At 43.4% G+C, this 17785-nt stretch overlaps 1 long non-coding RNA gene across 5 annotated transcripts in view; it reads right to left on the minus strand.

The window, feature by feature from the left end:
- Positions 1–11627: 11627 nt before the first annotated feature.
- LOC108445387 overlaps positions 11628–17785 on the minus strand; it is a 28572-nt gene continuing 22414 nt past the window's right edge. For 3 of the 5 annotated variants that reach the window (XR_001860212.1, XR_001860211.1, XR_001860210.1), the window contains one exon: positions 11628–17715. This is a non-coding gene — a long non-coding RNA (uncharacterized LOC108445387). The remainder of the gene's footprint in view (positions 17716–17785) is intronic. The other 2 variants (XR_001860213.1, XR_001860214.1) reach the window with 2 other exon arrangements.

Below are 17785 nucleotides of genomic sequence, written 5' to 3' on the forward strand. Positions count from 1 at the left end.
ACGGATCATCTTGTGGATGGGAATCAAAGCATCTCGAGTTGTCCGGTACTGTCGGCGATGCACTGTCGAGGTAGCAATTGGTACTCTTTGTTCTTCCACCTTCAGAAGGCCGACTGCAGACGGGTTCTCTGATAGCCCAGGCAAAGTGTTCAATTGCTTAATGCCCTCTGTCTCCACAGCAGCTATTCCAAAAGCCCACCTGAGTCCCTTTGGGTCTCTAAAATACCCGTTCCGGAGGAAGTCTATGCCCAAAATGCACGGGGCCTCTGGGCCAGTCACAATGAGATGTCTCTTCCACTCATTTCCAGTCAGGCTCACCTCAGCTTCCACCAAGGTCAAATTTTGTGATCCACCTGTTACACCAGAAATAGAAACAGATTCTACCCCCACATGCTGCGATGGAATTATTGTACACTGCGCACCAGTGTCAACCAAGGCATCATATTTTTGTGGTTCTGATGTACCAGGCCAACGAATCCACACAGTCCAAAAAACACGGTTTTCCCTGACCTCTACCTGGCTAGAGGCAGGGCCCCTCTATGCCTGGTTATCCTTCTTTCCCTGGGCCTGCACCCTAGAGGTTCCTTCATGGGAATTGGACATGCCATCGTCTTTTCCATCATTTCCGGCAGTCTGGCTACAGGCAACTGGAGCTACTTCCTTTTTGGTAGATCCTCCTTTCTGAGACTTGCGCTCCTTCAATTCACTCACTCGTGCTGCCAGAGCAGAAGTGGGTTGTCCACCCCACTTCCTCATGTTTTCCCCACTGTCACACAGGAAATTCCACAGCTCACTTCGTGGGATGTACCTTCTCTCTGGGGAACGTCCGCGGAGAAGGCACTCTTTAATCTCCTGGTGATTCAGTCTCTCTCCGGAGAACAAGAAACTGAAAACAACTGGCCAAAAACTGACTGGAAAGCAGCAAGCCGGGTGCTTCCTCCCTCCCCTGCCCCAGCTGGGGAAAAAAAAACCTGCTATCTTTTTGTAACCTTGAACGAGCTGCAAACTGCTTTGAGAAAGTTTTGCTCAGTTTTTTTTCCTTCTCCCTTTCAGGCTCAGTTTAGAGGCATAGAAAGGCACAAAAATTAATTTCTGGGCATAGGCAGCGATATGGGATACACATCATAAGGTCACCCCAAGACAGTGGTGTATTTTGATTGCCCCAAAAGGCAGCAGCAATTTGCTTTGTTGATCTTTCATGCCCCAAAGCAAGGGCCTGACAGAATATTTTTCAGAATTAGCACTGCACAAATGAAATCAAATGTGGTAATGAGTACAGCAGCACAGTGCAACAACAGATGAATCAGCAGGCTGTGAATCCTGGAAGAATCTTTCGATTTCATTGTATGTGAATTCAGTGTGAGCTGCAGCAAACAGCAGAATCGGCAGCCCCTGGGGCAAAGAGCCTTCAGTTAATTGAGGGCGACACCGCACAACACAATGCATCCGAGCCATGTTCATCCCTGCGTCAGGATTGTGTTGGAGCGCTGTGACCTTAGTGTTAGAAGCAGCATTGTCTGTAACACAGAAATCATTTTGCTTCTAACCTGTAGCACAGCTCCATGTATGTCTGGCCAGCATTTACAAAGCCTCTTCAGAGTTGAGAAAAAACACAATTTAAAAAACCCACAGGTTTTTAATCTACAGTGCTGATAGGTCCACAACAAAGCTGCCTGGAAGGAAGTGTAAAGCAAATGTCTAGGGGGTCTTGAAGTTTCTGTGTCCCTGCAGGAAAGCTCTGTACAGTTTATGGCTGTTGCCATCAGTTTCATCCTTCTTCTTGACCGTGCTTCTTGCTGGGGTCTTTATAATGGATGAATCCAATTAAAAGGTGATAATGTAGGGTTAGGTTATTAAAAGAATTTGATTCTTCTGCTAGATGTTATAGCCACAGCTCTTATAGCCATAAAACTGTGACTGAAATTAATAACAATTCACACTTAAGGGTTCTGGATCATTTTGGCTGCAAAAAGCAGCTTCGGAAGTTGGACAGGACAGAGACAGTTTGCCATTAGGTGCTGGTTCAGTCAGTGTATGACTGGATAATGATCCGATTTTGTAATTGCTGCTGGTGGTGGGTTTTCTCTTTGATTGCTTCCTGTCTTTGTAGGCTAGAGGGAGAGATTTTTGGGTCATTCAGTCTGATCTCTGGTATGTCATAGGTCAAGCTTTTTAAGCCAGGAGCTCCTTCTAATGAACTCATTTTGTACTTCAGTAACAATTACCTGCTGGAGCAGCAGCAAGTTTTGGTACAAAAAAGCTTCAACATTTTGTGAAAGATTTTGTATTTAGTCACTCTCACTGCCTACCACACATCTGGGTTCTTTCTGATGGATACTTTCAAGCTTATTCATGTCCTTCCATGCTTAGCCCACCCTCAAGCTGTGGATACTCAGATTAATACTGTACTGCTATCCCACCATCACAGGGAACAGGAGAGCAGATGGAGAAGGTAGAATGCAAATGCCCCTTTGTCTGCAAATAAAAACTAAGTTTCTCTTTGTGCCTTAGAAGATGAATAAAGCAAAAGTTAAGAGAATTTAATATTCAAGTCATTTACAGACTTGTATCTCCAGTCACTCTCCAGTAGCATTTGAATTCCTGTGCTGGTAAGATGATGTTACTAGTTTCCCTGAATTAGCATAGGTTTTAGAGTTAATGAGTGCTCAGAAGCTGCAAATACTCAGAAGTATCTGTAGCAGGTTAAATCTGGAAGATATGCCAAAAAAGCAATTTTTGTTGCAAAATTATCAAGTACACATACCCTGAATTATGCTGGGTAACTGAAGGATCTGTACAAGTACTATATGTACTTTCTTTCTGTTGATTACTTACATCAATTGCGTAGTGCACAGCCTTCTCTTTGTGTTTGGTTTACTAAAAAGTCATAAAGATTTAGATGAAAAAGATTTCCTATTTAGAAACTAAATCTGAATAAAATATGTAAAAAAAATCAAGTCAATGAGTTCATTGTAAAAAACTCTTCCCAACACATAGTTCATTATGTTAATTGTGTATAAGAATATATCAGCCCATACAAATGTGGGGGTTTTCTCCCATTTCAGCGTGCTTTTTGACAGGTATTTCCAGTGAAACCAATTATAGTGTGACGAAGATAAGTCTTGAAGCCATTAGAAATGACACACAAGAAGAAACAGCAGGATGCAAGCCTTGCTCAGCACTTTGGAAAGGGCAAAGTCATTAAGAGCCAGGAAGCTTGGTTCCAGCAAGTAGACCACCCCAACAGTTTAATCTCATTTTCAGCTTATTCAGTTTACATACCCATAAAGTAATTGCCAAGATTCTACATTTTAGCTTTGGTATCATTTTATACTACTACCTGTTCCATATTTTTCTAAGTCTATATACTTTAATAATGTGAAGCACCTTTAAAGCTATTACAGGTTAACTAATTATCCTTTCCAGCAATAAGTATAGATCGTGCTAACCAAGGGTCATCCATCAAGAGACTGGACCAATTGTACATGAGATGCCACCCAAAAGCCAATTTAGAAACAGCCCTGGACTATTTTCATTCCTGTGATTTGCCGTAAACCAACAGTTCAGGGTTCAGATAAAAACACAGTGTTCTAAAATATATGGTCACGGACTCTTTTGAATCAGTAGAACAAAACCAGATGCACATATCTGTCCTAGCATTCCAGGATGTAATTGTTAGTTCTTGCAGAGATACTGATGGGGGAGGCCCATCACTTTGAAAGCCCCTAACTTCTGCCTGCAGTCCTGCAATGCCTGATGGATAGGCTTAACATATTGTCATTACTAAGCATTCATTTATTAAGGTATTAAATGGTAGCTACTTGAATGAATGTGAGATTTGAAATTCAATATAAATCCTGGGAAGGTAGGCCAATAAGCAAAACGACCACATAAACCAAAAATCTCTGCAGTACGTGCATGGCTATCATTAGTGCATATGTGGAGGACATCCACAAATAACCCGTGTCTTTAAGTCAGGAGTAACTGTAGACAGTGAAGGAAATAATTCTCCAAGAGTACCTTAGACCCCAGTCTAAGGACGCTGGGAAGGGTGGGTGGAATGGGAGATCCTGTTTTGCAGGGGTATATGTATATTAGCAAAAAATAATATGTGGATGCTAGCAAGGGCTAGCAGAGGAATTTTCCTGTGAAACTTTCCTGTCTCAAAAGAAAGCAGTTAGAGAAATCCAGCTTCTCACAGCTTCTCTGTGAAAGCTTTCATTCTCATGCGAACTGGATGGACAACAGTTTGTAAGAATGTAAACCATTTCTACACCTGCAAGTTGTTGTGGAAACTGTAGAACTGTTTTCAGTTTTGTGAGAATAATATTTGGAAATGGGTGTCTTACTGCTCAGCCTGTCGCCTCGGGAGGTGGTGGGCCAATAGGCCAATCATGTGATTTTTCTTTCACAAACCATGCTGTAAAGGTTATGGGTGCTTAAACGAGGTTGCTTCGGCCATACCTGGCAACCTGGACTTGTGTCGTGTTTTCACCGTTCTTTGGGAATAACAGCGACAATAATAGTAAATAAACATAATGTGGCTACTTATAAATGACTGATGTACTTCACACTTCTCAGCCACACCCCAATAGTCTTTATAATCTTTATTAGCCAATGTGTATGTGTTTATCAAACACTAACTTTTAAGCAATTACAATTGAAGTTCACAAATTATCACACCACTGGCATTATGTGACAAGTCTCATATGGTCTACCAGAATACAACATCATCCTTAAGGAAAAAGTTAAGACATACTCAGCCATCTCAGAAAGTGACTCTGATTAAGCTGGAGCTTCAGATGCTCCAGTGTGTTTAAAATGAAAAAAATACCACGACCAGAATAGACACATATCCAGTTAGATCAAAACTTAAAATACTTGGAAAAAAAAGACTAAGTAATGACAGATATTTGGTTCTGAAGGGAAAAGAGAGTTGTTTCTTGGGGTAGCCTATGGCTTATGTCACATCATCACCTGTAACTTCATATCATGTTATCTTGGTCAACACTACTGTGCTGCAGCATAAGCCAATGCCATGTTGTAAAGTAACAGAAGCTGTAAGCAAAATCACTTCAGGCTAAATATCTGTCATTCCTGGGAAAACAAGGTAATTCAGGCACAAATCTCTTGAATGAGAAAGAGGAAGAGAAAGCTGGAAAAGTGTTACTTGGATTGGAAACAATATTTTCATATAATACTAAAAGGCACCTTTGGGTCTCTTGGAGTTTATCCCATAACAACAGAGACAACTTTGTCAAGATTAGGTTCTGTTGCAGCTCAATATCATTTATAACAGTGTGCAAACAGACAAACTTTACTCATACAGATCTGTTCAAGCACCCTGAGGAAAAACAAACACTCTTGTTACATGGGACTCTAAGATGTCCATACTATAAATAAATTCTCCTTTCTCTTCTGGAAGTCCCACTTTAGCTCAGGTTTAGAGCAGCACAGCAGGTAGTTTGACAGGCTTCCAATAGTGTGTGGTTTACCACAAGTCTACTAGTCTTTAATTGATCCACGGAGTGCCATGCTCCTGGGAGCAGTGCCATCCTTGTGTTTGTGACCATGGACATTTGAAAGTCAGTGCTAGACATGGTCCTAACATTTTTCTGCCCCTTCAGCAGTTCATATCACCAGACATGGTGAGTATAACAAATCTGTTACAACAACAGCAAAGGAGTTAAATACAAGAGAGATGAGGGCTTCTTTCATGCTCTTCTTTCCACTCATATCCATAGCAGGTAGTCAGTGGTGTGCTTCCCATCAGTTGATTTTACCTGTATAGCAGAACAATTTTTTTCATCAATCCTGATTTCTGGGGTTTGTACCAATGTTTTCATCTCCGCTTAGATGATGAAACTGCTTACAGCAGAGAAACCGTAGATATAATGGCCCCTCATAGCTGCTGAGAAATGAGAGCACTCTCAGGCTGAGTGCATCTCACCAGGCAAGAAGTCAACCACCCTGTGGTGCTCCCAGCTGCAGTCAGAGCTGCTCTCTCACATGGATAAGCTTCAAGGCAGATTTTGATAAAGCTTGAAGTAGCTAAAGGTACACTTGATAAAAACCTCAACAGACAGCCCAGGACCTTGTTTTAAGGCTTGTCTTACCCTTGAAAAAAAGTTGTTAAGATGTGGGTGCCCCAAGGCTTTGCATATCTCCCAAAGGCTTGAAGGCTGCCACTTCCCTTGTCTGGCACACTGCTGCCACTGAGGAAAGGAAAGAGAGCAGTCCCCCTCTCCTGGGAGATACAGCCCAGCTGTGTGGCTGCACCAGGCTGGCACATGACAGACAGCTAATGTAAGAAATTCCTTCAGTTTCTGGAATAATACTTGCAAAATCTGAGTTTTCCTTAAAAGTGAGCTGAAAATTGGAATCATTCTGGTCCCTGTGAAATCCCTCCCTGGACCAGACACTTGATCTGAGATGCCAAGTAACCTGGAAATTGCTAATGAATGATAAGTGTGGTTTCTCCTCTTTTCTCAGATTTTATGACCTAGTTTCATCTTTTCTCTCAGGATGTGTTCATCCTGCCTTGCTGCACTTGCACTCTCTGTGACTTCATGTTCTGTTTTCAGGCAGTTTGGTCTATATGACCGCAAAATATTCCTTTCGTCTTCCAGCTGCTGAATGTGTAAGCCTGGCTTTTCCCAAAGAAATGCACTCCTCAGACAGGCTTCAGCTCCATCCGCTCAAGCTGTCACCATGCCAGGGACAGCTTTGCAACACAGCTACCAATAACTCTGGAAGTTGTTCAGATTTGCCATTTACTTGCAGAGAAATAAGAACAGTCCATTTTGTCTGGGCTTGTCATCTGGAGGCTTTGGGTTTGTCCTGTGGATACATTTGGAAAGCAAATTAAATTTCATTTAATTTATCATGCTGACTAACAGGAATTTCATCCTTTTTCAGCCTGATAACCTGTATTTAATCTGATGTCCTTTTCAGGTGTTCTGGAGGTTGAGAAGGCCACAGTTGTAGACATGAACAGTATTTACTTTTATCTGTGTCAACTGCCTCCTGCTCTAGCACACCGGAAACTCCAGAACACTGAATATGTCTGCACTTTCTGAAATTTATGGTGAGGATAGAGATTGCTTAGAGTAATCTTCCCTGAGTTCACAGCAGCCCTGTCAAATCACCCCTGCTAAGCATTGGACATGTGATCTGGACACCTTCCAGCCCCATCTCCTCCACAGTGCATATTCAGTGCAGCAGAGCAGCTGCCCAGCCAGGGAGCCCCCACAACCTGCACGAGCTCTGGAGGCTGGGGCTTCAATGTGTCGGTCAGATTGACAGCCATGGAGTAATATTTCCCACAGGTCATATTGGGATATATGACTTCCCCAGGGTTTTCCAGGCTTCTTCCCTGTCTGGTGAGGCCACAGCATCCATTCCCTTTTCTGTTTGACAGCTCCCATGGCTCCTTACATTGAGGCATATTGTCTCTGTGATTTTATCCTTTTCATCACCCTCCTCCCTAGTGCTGGACTGTCCAAAAGGAACAGGAGATGAAACATTGGTACAGGGTGGAGTTAAGCACAGTAGCCTTTGAACATGCTGACAGGATGTGAAACACAGCTTGTGTGAGCTAAGTGATACAATCAGAGCCACTGAGCTGCCGGGGAGGAACAGTTCATCCAAACTGCCTGATGCTTCTCAAGAGGCAGCACAGATATAACTAAGGGTCAGCAAGGACATCTGAACCTTGAAGAACTGCATGAGGCTCCCCTAACAAGTTTTAGTCACATTTAATAAAGAATACCAGGGAGCAATCACGTGTTGGGATCACAAAATTTGGTCTAGTCATTAGAGGAGAGACCTACAAAGGGGAGGACCAACATCCCAGGCCCAGCTGGTGCTCCCAGCTTCAGCAAATTGTGCTTTTCAGTGTCTCCATTTCCATATGTGTAAAATAAGACTAATGCAATTGTTGCTGCTATTATAATGATTATAAATGAATGCTTTTTCTGTCAGCTGACCCCATTTTCCAATGCTTGCACCCAGTGATCACTGAGGTTTTTCCATGGATAGTCCTCCCAAGGAATGGTGAGAGGCAGCATGCAGGGGGGTGACAGGACAGAATTCTTAAAGGATTTTGTCTTTGATTTCCCTCAGTAATACTCACAAGCACTGAGAATAAAATCTGTGCATGAAGCTGGAGTGCTGCAGGCACACTGGGCTCACAGAGCTTTCCCTCCTCTTGGACAAAGGCAACATCTTCCCTCGCCTGCCGTCACCTCCCATTAATGTCAGGAAAGTTCACTTGCTGCAGCTTTTGGAAGTGCAAAGCTAATATGCTTGTGAGGAGGGAAATGAGGCCATTTATTTGTCTAATAGGATAATGCTAACACGTAGCAAGTCGGGGTTCAGAAAACAGCATTTATTTTTGAATCATGCAGGAGGTCCTCTTCATTTTATTTATTCACAGGGCCTGAATCAATGGCTGCCCAGACAAAGATATTTAGCAAGAGCAAACACAAAGGAGGTTGTTCACCCTGGGCTCCAGGTACAAATAGAGAAGAAAGAAGGAAATGTCAAATCTGCATAAACCCTGTATGGCTCCCTGGTGGGTATAAAAATACCTCTTTTTGAATATCATCTTGTAATTCCAAAAAGTTGAGGTAACCTTTTCTTATTTTCAGCAAATATTTCCCTTCTAATCTTAATGTCATGTTTCACTTGCTAAAATTACAATCAAATCCCAAACCCATACCTCATTCTGTTGTTCAGATCTTACATCCATTCTATATATAAAAAAAAAATGTTTTCTTGCCATATCTTTATTACAAAATACAGGAATTTCATCCTTTTTAGCCTGATAACCTGTGTTTAATTTGATGTCCTTTTCCTGTGTTCTGGAGGTTCAGAAAACCACAGCTGTAGACATGGGCTGTAAAAATGTGTAGTGCAGGATGGCAAAATAATTGCTGGTGGAGTCAGAAAACTTCTAACAAGTGATTATAAATGATGAATCCTGATAAAGTAAATAAGATTGTTGCTAGAAAATGAGAAACAAATATAGGAAAAGAGCATACTGCCCCAGAGGCAAAATGTGCTGCCTAGGTAACTTCTGCTTTCATAGGGATACAAGACCTTGTAAAGATACAAAATAGTTTTGTGTCAAAGAAATTATTCATATGGCCATTACTTGGCATAGATTTCTTCTCTTCATGCTCTTCCACAAACACACAGAGATAAGAGTCAGCTGTTCACCAGATTATGAAGAATATCACAATATTCATTAAATATTCAGAGAACTTAGGCTGGAGCTCAGGGAGAAAAAGAGAGTGTACCACCTCTGGAAGGAGGGGCAGGTAACCTGAGGGGGACTATAAGGTTATTGTGAGGTTACTGGGGAGAAAATTAGAAGGGCCAAAGCCAAACCAGAACTTAATTTGGCCACTTCTGTTAAAGACAAAAAAAAATTTCTCTAAATACATTGGCAGCAAAAAAGTGGCCAAGGAGATTCTACATTCTTTGCTGGATGCAGGGGATAGCATAGTGTCAGGGGATGAGGAAATGAGGTACTTAATGCCTTCTTTGCTTCAGTCTTTAATACAAACCCGGTTGTCCTCAGGATACCCTGCTGGAAGTTAGTGAAGGGGAGTTGGGTGAAGCCCCCATAATCCAGGAGGAAATGGTTAGTGACCTGCTATGCTAATTAGACATCCACAAGTCTATGGGCCCAGACAGGATGCAATCTAGAGGAAAAGAGCTTGCCAAGCCACTTTCCATCATTTACCAGTAGTCCTGGTGAAAAAAATAAAACAACTGTGAGAAGCTCCAGTTGACTGGAAGTTAGCAAATGTGATGCCCATCTTTAAGAAGGGTGGAAGGAGGATCTGGCAAACTACAGGCCTGTCAGCCTGACCTCAGTGCCAGGGAAGGTCAGGGAGCAGATCATCTTGAGTGCCATCACAAAGGTATGTGCAGGACAATCAAGGGATCAGGTCCAGCCAGCATGGGTTTATGAAAGGCAGGTCCTGCTTGACCAGCCTGATCTCCTTTGTGACAAGGTGATCCGCTCAGTAGATGAGGGAAAGGCTGTGGATGTTGTTTACCTGGACATCAGTAAAGCCTTTGACACTGTTTCCCACAGCATTCTCCTGGATAAACTGGCTGCTCCTGGCCTGGATGGGTGCACTTATTGCTGGGTAGAAAACCGGCAGGAGGGCTGAGCTCGGAGAGTGGTGGTGAATGGAGTTATATCCAGTTCCTGGCAGGTCACTAATGGTGTTCCCCAGGGCTCAGTTTTGGAGACACTCCTGGTTTTAACATCTTAATTGATGATCTGGACGAGAAGATCTAGTTCACCCTCAGTCAGTTTGCAGATGACACCAAGCTGGGCAGAAGTGTTCATCTGCTGGAGGGTAGGAAGCCTCTGCAGATGGATTTAGAGAGGCTGGAGTGATGGGCTGAGGACAAGTGGTGAGGTTCAATAAGGCAAAGTGACAGGCCCTGCTTGGGTAACAACACGACACAGCATTACAGGCTGGGGGAAGAATGGCTTGAGAGCTGCTCAACAGAAAGGGCCTTAGGGTTTTTAAGAGCAGCTGAACATGACCCAGAGTGTGCCCAGGTGGCCAAGAAGGCCATGGGCATCCTGACCTGTATCAGCAATAGTGTGGCCAGCAGGGTTTGTCCCCCTGTCTTTGGCACTGGTGGGGCTGCACGTGGACTACTGTGTTCAGTTCCAGGCCCCTCACTACAAGACAATGAGGTGCTGGAGAGCGTGCCTGGAGAAAGGCAACGGAGCTGGTGAAGGCTCTATCAAGCATTTTATGAGGAGCAGCTGAGTTCCTTATGGGGATGTTTAGTCTGGAGAAAAGGAGGCTCAGGGGAGACCTTATTGCTCTCTGTAACTATCTGAAAGAAGGTTGTAGTGAGTTGGGGGATAGTCTCTTCTGTCATGTTTCTAGTGAAATAACAAGAGGAAATGGACTTAACTTGCACCAGGGGAGGTTCAGATTAGATATTAAAAAAAAAATTGTCACTGAAAGTGATTAAGCATTGGAAAAAGTTACCCAGGGAGGTGGTGGGGTCACCATCTCTGGCAGTGCTCAAGAGGCTTCTGTGTGTGACATTTAGGTATGTGGTTTAGGAGTCATTGTGGTGGTGCTGGGTGGACTCAATGATCTTGAAGGTATCTTCCAACCTTGATGATTCTGTGATTCATATAATCCATTTTATAGGCAAGTTTTGCAGCATATGTAACGCCCAAGTCAATAGAAGGCTGCAGAACAAGAGCTAACAAAAGATTTCCTGTGAAAAGGATGGCACTTTGAGGAAGGAAACTGTTTATTTAGTGCTGCTAGAACTTATGGTCAGAAAATAGAAAACCCCTGAAGTTCATCCATTAGCAGCTGAAGCCCTGACAGCTTTTCTACTGCTATATGAATAGTAAATCACCTGCTGTCACCATCTGGATCTCAGTTCCTGGAGGAAGCCTGCTAGCCCCAGGAGAAGGTGGGCATTCATCATGATCATCCTCTTTCTGACACTCCCTGGGCCCCTCACAGACCAGTGCTGGAGACAACTTCTGTGCATCTCTTGCCAAATGTAGTCAGAACAAGCCTCTGGAACAGCTTAAATAGCAGCAACATGAGAAGGAAGCAACATAGTTTGACAGGATCTTTATTTTCAGAGATTTGAAATGGAACAGGTTCTTCCTACCTGCCTCTTTATCAAGAAAGCCCACCACTTTCTGGGGAAGAGTTTTAAATGCAGAAATTCATTGCGTCTTTGAAACGTGATCTGTTAATGCACTCAGTTTTAGGAGGAAGGAAGAAAGGCTCACATTTACAGTGCAGAACCAAAAATAGCGTTCTTTGCTTTCAGGATCTCACTGCCACTCCCTGTGCAATGCAGTGAGTAGCTGCAGAAGGTACCAACCACAGAATACCTTCATCTGGGCAAGGGCAGTTGTGTAAGGAAAGGTTTAGATGTGTTGTTTCACAGAAGGATTGCCACTGCCCGATAAGGAACACAGTCACAGGATACCACAGGTAGAGTGCAACTTGATTCAATTGCCCATCAGAAAGCTGGGAAAAGAAAATATCTGCCATTTGCAAACCCAAGTAGTGCAGGGGAAAGGAGGGCAAGTCACGTTCCCCTGCATTCACAGGGTTCAGATTATCTACTCATTACGCTTCCCAAAATATTGCTTCCCACAGCACTCTGCAATGCAGTCTACAAAAGTGGAAGTAATCTGGGCTGCACAGTTGACTTCAGCTCTGATAGAACACTTGGTTGTGTTATGTGTAACGCTCATGTTATTGTCAGTGCGCCAGCAAATGTCATTGCTTTTTCTGGGAATATACCATGTCAGAAAATCATTTGGGGTAGGATTTTTTTTTTCCATTGGGTTCTGAGTGCTTTCCTCACCGCATGTCAGTAGATCAGACAAGTCCATCCTTCTGCTTCCCATCAGCACGTGGCACAACAGCTTCCAGTCTCAGCAGTTGCAGCTCCCCCATCCGTGAGTTAAGCCAGCATTTGTGTTGTGGCCTTTTTTTGCCTCTGCTATGCAGCACTATGACTTTTCAGGTTTTAACAACAGTGACAGGAGTCCTCAGCATCCTGTCACAGCATTGCACTGTGAAATGTCTTTTTGGCAACTCCAAGTTTCAGGCTGATGAGTTCAGCAGCCCAGTTCCCATGGTGTTAGAGTTGCTGGGTCAGTACCCCACTGAGCAAATCTGAAGACCCCATTGGACCAGACTCCAACTAAATCCAGGATGGACAGACAGACAGTCCCAGCTCCAGAAGCTAAAACCTGGAAAACCAACCCAGATGCCTGCCCACCTCACTTACCTGTTGGAATGTCCTTTGGGGAAAATTCCCTGATATGACACCCCTTTAAACACTTCACATGTCCAAGTCTCAGCTCTTTGCTCATAAAACCAGCATGGCATAGTTCCTTCACCTACACGGCGTTGTGAAATTAATTATAAATGGATTTGAGTTCATTATCTGAGAGGAGCTATAGAAGTGTGACTTATTTTAATAATGCATGAGTAATAACTTATTTAACATTTCTCTGTATTCCTCACCAGGTTCCTGAACCTGACTGTGCACTTTCCTGCTCTGTCTGCAAGTTCTCTCATGAAAGCTGACAATAAGCTTCAAACTTTTTTGTTGATGGTTTTTTTTTTAGGGTAATGAGATTCTGTGTCACAGTCATTAAAGTTGTGGCACCTGTTCTGTTAAAAAATCAAGTTTAAATGGAACAGGATATGACAAGAAATTAAAAGAATCAAACAACTACTTTGTAAACACAATTTGCTAAATCCAGTAACTAGAATTAGTCTTATTTCTCCACAGTGAGTTTATGCTGTGATGTGGCACATTTGTTTCAAGGCTACGGAGTCTGGATGGAGTAAAATGGAAGTTCAAACACTGAATGCTGTGTGCTGCTCTCTCTGCAGAATCAACCTGTGTTTCAAAATGACACAAAAATACAGCAAATGTTTATTTAGACTCCATTGAACTATACAAAAGGAAAATATTTTTCCAGGAGAAAAGAAAGAAATAACAATGTGTCCTCCCTATAATCTGCATTGCAGGGATACACATCTGAGGTGAGGCAGGCAAATATTCAGAGGCTGAGGCTGGTGAAAGCTGGTGGGCTTTGCCAAGTCAAGCACAGAAAGTCCTGAGTCAGCCTCGCCTCCAAAATCAGGCAACTGTAAATAGAAAGCTCTTTGGATCTATGATATTCTCGGTATTCTGGAGCTTTCTGTCTCTGTAACAGCAAGAAACATCCTGTAGATTTGGTTTCAAATGAAATCTGAGTTTGTTTTCTAGCTGAGGGCAAATGACAGCCCCTGGGGAACACCAAGATACCACTGGGTTTGTGGGGACTATGGCTTGCTGTGCCAGGCACAAGTGTAGGAGGGGCTGGTGGCCATCTAGGCTTTAAATCCAGGTAAGGAGAAGCGTGTGTACCATTCCTTGGGTTTAGCCTTCCCAGGGTTTAGGCTTCCTCATGAAGATGCACTCACTAGGGGTGTTTGTATCTCCATGACTTTTGCTTGGCAGCACCAGCAAGAGCCAAGAAGCTGCAGGTTTCAAGGGAAGCAGTACTAGAGTCCAAGAAAGAAACAATGATAAGAGGATTCTGTTACTGGGAGACAATTATTCAAACTGCTTCTTGCAGGGAGGGTATCTCGTTATCCTCTGTCAAAGACTTTGAAGCAGAAAGACACCTTACTTGGGCTTCAGCTTCCCCATTAATGGGGTTAAACAGGGAAAAGGAACAAGGAGAGGAGGATAAAGGAGCACAGCCAAACTTCATGAGGTTACTCCAGTTGGTGCGAGAAGCTGTCCAAAGAAATCACTTATTGAGGTTGATGTAATAATGTAACAGGAGCTGTTAAAAAAATGATTGTGTTACAAACATCTTGTGCAAAAGGATAATGCTTTTGAAAATATTTTCTAAGCTTATAAACTGTTCAGAGCACAACTGCAGTGCTGGAAATAGGAAAAGCAAACCACTGACTGGAGAACTGAAGGTCGCACTGGAACTCATTGGGAAGTAATTTTAATTTATTTACTAGTAGGAACAAAGTGAGAGACAGTGTTCTGTGCAGCTTTTGACTGTGGAGGGATTTTTCTTCTGCTGGACTCAGGGAAGGCATCATTTCTGTCATTAAATCTCCAGTTTAGACATATGGACTTGCTGCTTCTGCCTTTTAGCCTTTCTCCCAAAAGGACTGCAACCACCTTTCTCTGTTTCTATGCTCTTCCTTACCTTCACCCACAACAGGGACCTCTTACACAGCTCAGGAAGCACCATGGTGTATTACTCAAGGGGTATAGCCTTTCACAGCTGGCGCCTGAGTAGCAACCTCAGGACAAAAAACCAATAATAACTATAAAAACCCAAAACCAACCAAACAAAAAAAGCAGAAACAGCCTAGGAAAAAAAAATGCAGCAAAAAAGATAATAGCAGCTGTTGCCTTAAGAGTATTTTTCTTCCATGTAAGTGTAATCAGAGCTGCAACACCGTGTTCCCTGGCAGTCTCCGGACCCTGGTAACTAAACCCGGCGTATAACCCTGCCATTGGTTCTGCCAGGGATGGCAGAGGGCTAAGCAAGGGTCAAAAGTTTATGAGAGGCTGTGTCTGTGCTGACACGTGGAGGGGAGCATGTTCCCGCAGCACACACGGCTCTCCATGCGCTCGAAAGGTCACTGCAGCCGCCAGGCTGAGCGCAGCGCGGCGGGGAAGAGGCTGGGCGGGAGCTGCACCGGGAAGGGGGGAGCAGGAAAGTGGCATGAGGGAGGACCAGAGGGGGCTTCTGTGGGAAAGGGGCTGGTGGGAGACGGGAAGACATGGAGGTGGGACACGGAGAGACAGAGAGGTAATAATGGCAGAGGAGACTCACAGCCTGGGCTGACAATAGACTGGTCTCACACAGGCAGATGTTATGCTTGGCAGGGCTGAGGAGGGGACTTGTTCGGTTTCCCAAGACTGGGAAAAGGTCAGTAGGACAGAGATCATCCTACTAACAATGTTTCTTAAGTAATTGTTTCCTGTCTGCAACCATTTTGGAAAGGAATAAAGAGAGCATGATGCAGGGAAGCAAGCTGCACAGTAGCTGCTGTACCATGAGGAAGGAACCACTGCTCTCTGCTGCTTTTGTGTCCAGAAACACCCCACACCAGAGAACCTGTTCAAATGCTAAGACAAACCCAGGCAGCTGGGCCTCGGCTGTCTGCAGTAACCCACAGGCTGTGACCTCCAGAAAGTATTCCAGCTGTGCCAGACACTCTCTTCACACATAAAAACCTGGCAATAAAAGCTTTGACACCAACGATTGCAATGGTGAGATGAAGACAAGATGCATTTGGGAAGGCATCCCCCTCTCCTGTAAAGAGACAATACAGAAATGCCCAGTTTTATCCCACCCTTGGTTTTTGTACTTCCTTACCTCCAAGCAAATGCAGTGCAAGCTAGAAGTGCCAGCCCATGACACTGACATCACCTTTTCTTTGTGCATTAAGTCTTAAGTATACGAGACTTGCAGAAGAATCAAAGTCTTCACTATGTTGAAATGAATTTCAGTCTCATCTTTGGCTTCATTTCCTGTGGTATTAAATAAATCTTCCTACTAATACCAGAGGAGCAATGGAAGGCAGAATCTGCATTATCTGTATCTAAGAGAAGAAAAGGAAGATTAGTTATCGACCTGATTGATCTCAGTGTTATTGTTTCATAGCTAGCAGGCTCCATCAGCACATAATTGCCTCCAGCATGGAAGAGCCCTTGACTCAGCTGAGACTGGTACTCCCTGTGCCAGGTACGGACTGCCTACGAGACAGTCCTTGTCCTCATGAGTCATCTAAGTGGATAAAACAGTTCAGAAAGGCAGGGAACAAGCAGATCCCTGAGCACTAGTACTAGACAGACCGTATTTCCCAAGGATATTTTTTCCTAACGTGACTGGTTTTTTGTCACCTTCTACAAGGTGGCCTTGTAGACAAAAGTGCATCCACATTGTATAAAGCCATTACAAAGAAAAAACCTCTAAAAAGGCTGACAGCTTACTGCATGAAAACCAAAAGCAGTCTTTGCAGAGCAGGACAGAACAGAAGGCAGAGTGCTAAACTCCTTCAGTTACAGATCACTAAATTCGAAGGAAAAATTAAGAAAAAAAAAAGCCAACAAAACACAAACTCCAAATCCTCCTCAGCTCTGAAGAAAACTATCACCCATTGAAAACTGATATTTTAATCTTTACTTTGTCCAAGTCCAGGAGAATAATTTTGGAGGTGCTGAAAGTACAGTAAATAAAATACCAGACGAAGACAAAAGCACTGGAAGTTGGTGATAACTAGATTCACTCTTAGTCATTTCTATGGGCTTCCTTTGCTGAAATGATGTAGGCTGCACCTAGAAAAAGAACCATTTCCATGAGAATTTGTAATTGTAATTTTTTATAAATATATCATAATATTTACAAATACAAAAAAATATAATTTGTTATAAATACTCCATTCTAGGCTCTCCAGCACTTAGTAACAAACACCAATCTGTTATGTACCACAGCCTAATGTTTGTAAATGTGTTATCACTAATTATCACTTTTCGGTGCTAGATATTTCAGTTTTGGGATCAAGTGGGGTATTTAAATGATTCTTGAGTACCACGGTGAGGAGCACTGTACAAATGCTTGTGATCAGATCAGGGATCTCAATGAAAGAAGAGAGAAAGAAAGGTCTTTGGCTTAATTACAGTGGCAGTAAGCAGCCCCTGCAGTGTGGGGCTGGAGAGCAAGGACAGGCTTTAGCACCTACCAGCAATGCTGCTCAGTGTCTGCAAGGGCAAATGCAGCGGGGTGGGATTGATGGTGACACCCCGGAGCCAGGAACCCGTGTCACACCCACACAGCCCAAAAAGCCCCTTGGGGTCTCCCACGCCTGCAGCATTCATGGTGACAGGGTAAAATATAAGATACACCACCATGAGTGCACAGTAAATTTTCTTGGCCATTGTTAAATATCTAATCCCAAGATCTGCTTTCTGACAGTTTTACACTAGGCAGGTCCCTTTCTTTTCATGAGACCATTCTGAGGTTTTTGCATATGAGGACAATTAAATATCACTCTCTGTACCTTGTAACGACCAGGGGTGCAGCCTGTAGTTCACAGACCCCATGATACTGAAGTCTCAGAGACCTTCTGCATACCTCAATTTCTCTACCTGTGAAACAGAGCTGAATATATTTGTGTCCATTTGGAAATTTAATGTCTCTAAACTGAAAGTACTTGGA

Source organism: Corvus brachyrhynchos, unplaced genomic scaffold (assembly GCF_000691975.1).
Source record: "Corvus brachyrhynchos isolate BGI_N302 unplaced genomic scaffold, ASM69197v1 scaffold1, whole genome shotgun sequence".
In the NCBI taxonomy this organism is placed as follows: Eukaryota; Metazoa; Chordata; class Aves; order Passeriformes; family Corvidae; genus Corvus; species Corvus brachyrhynchos.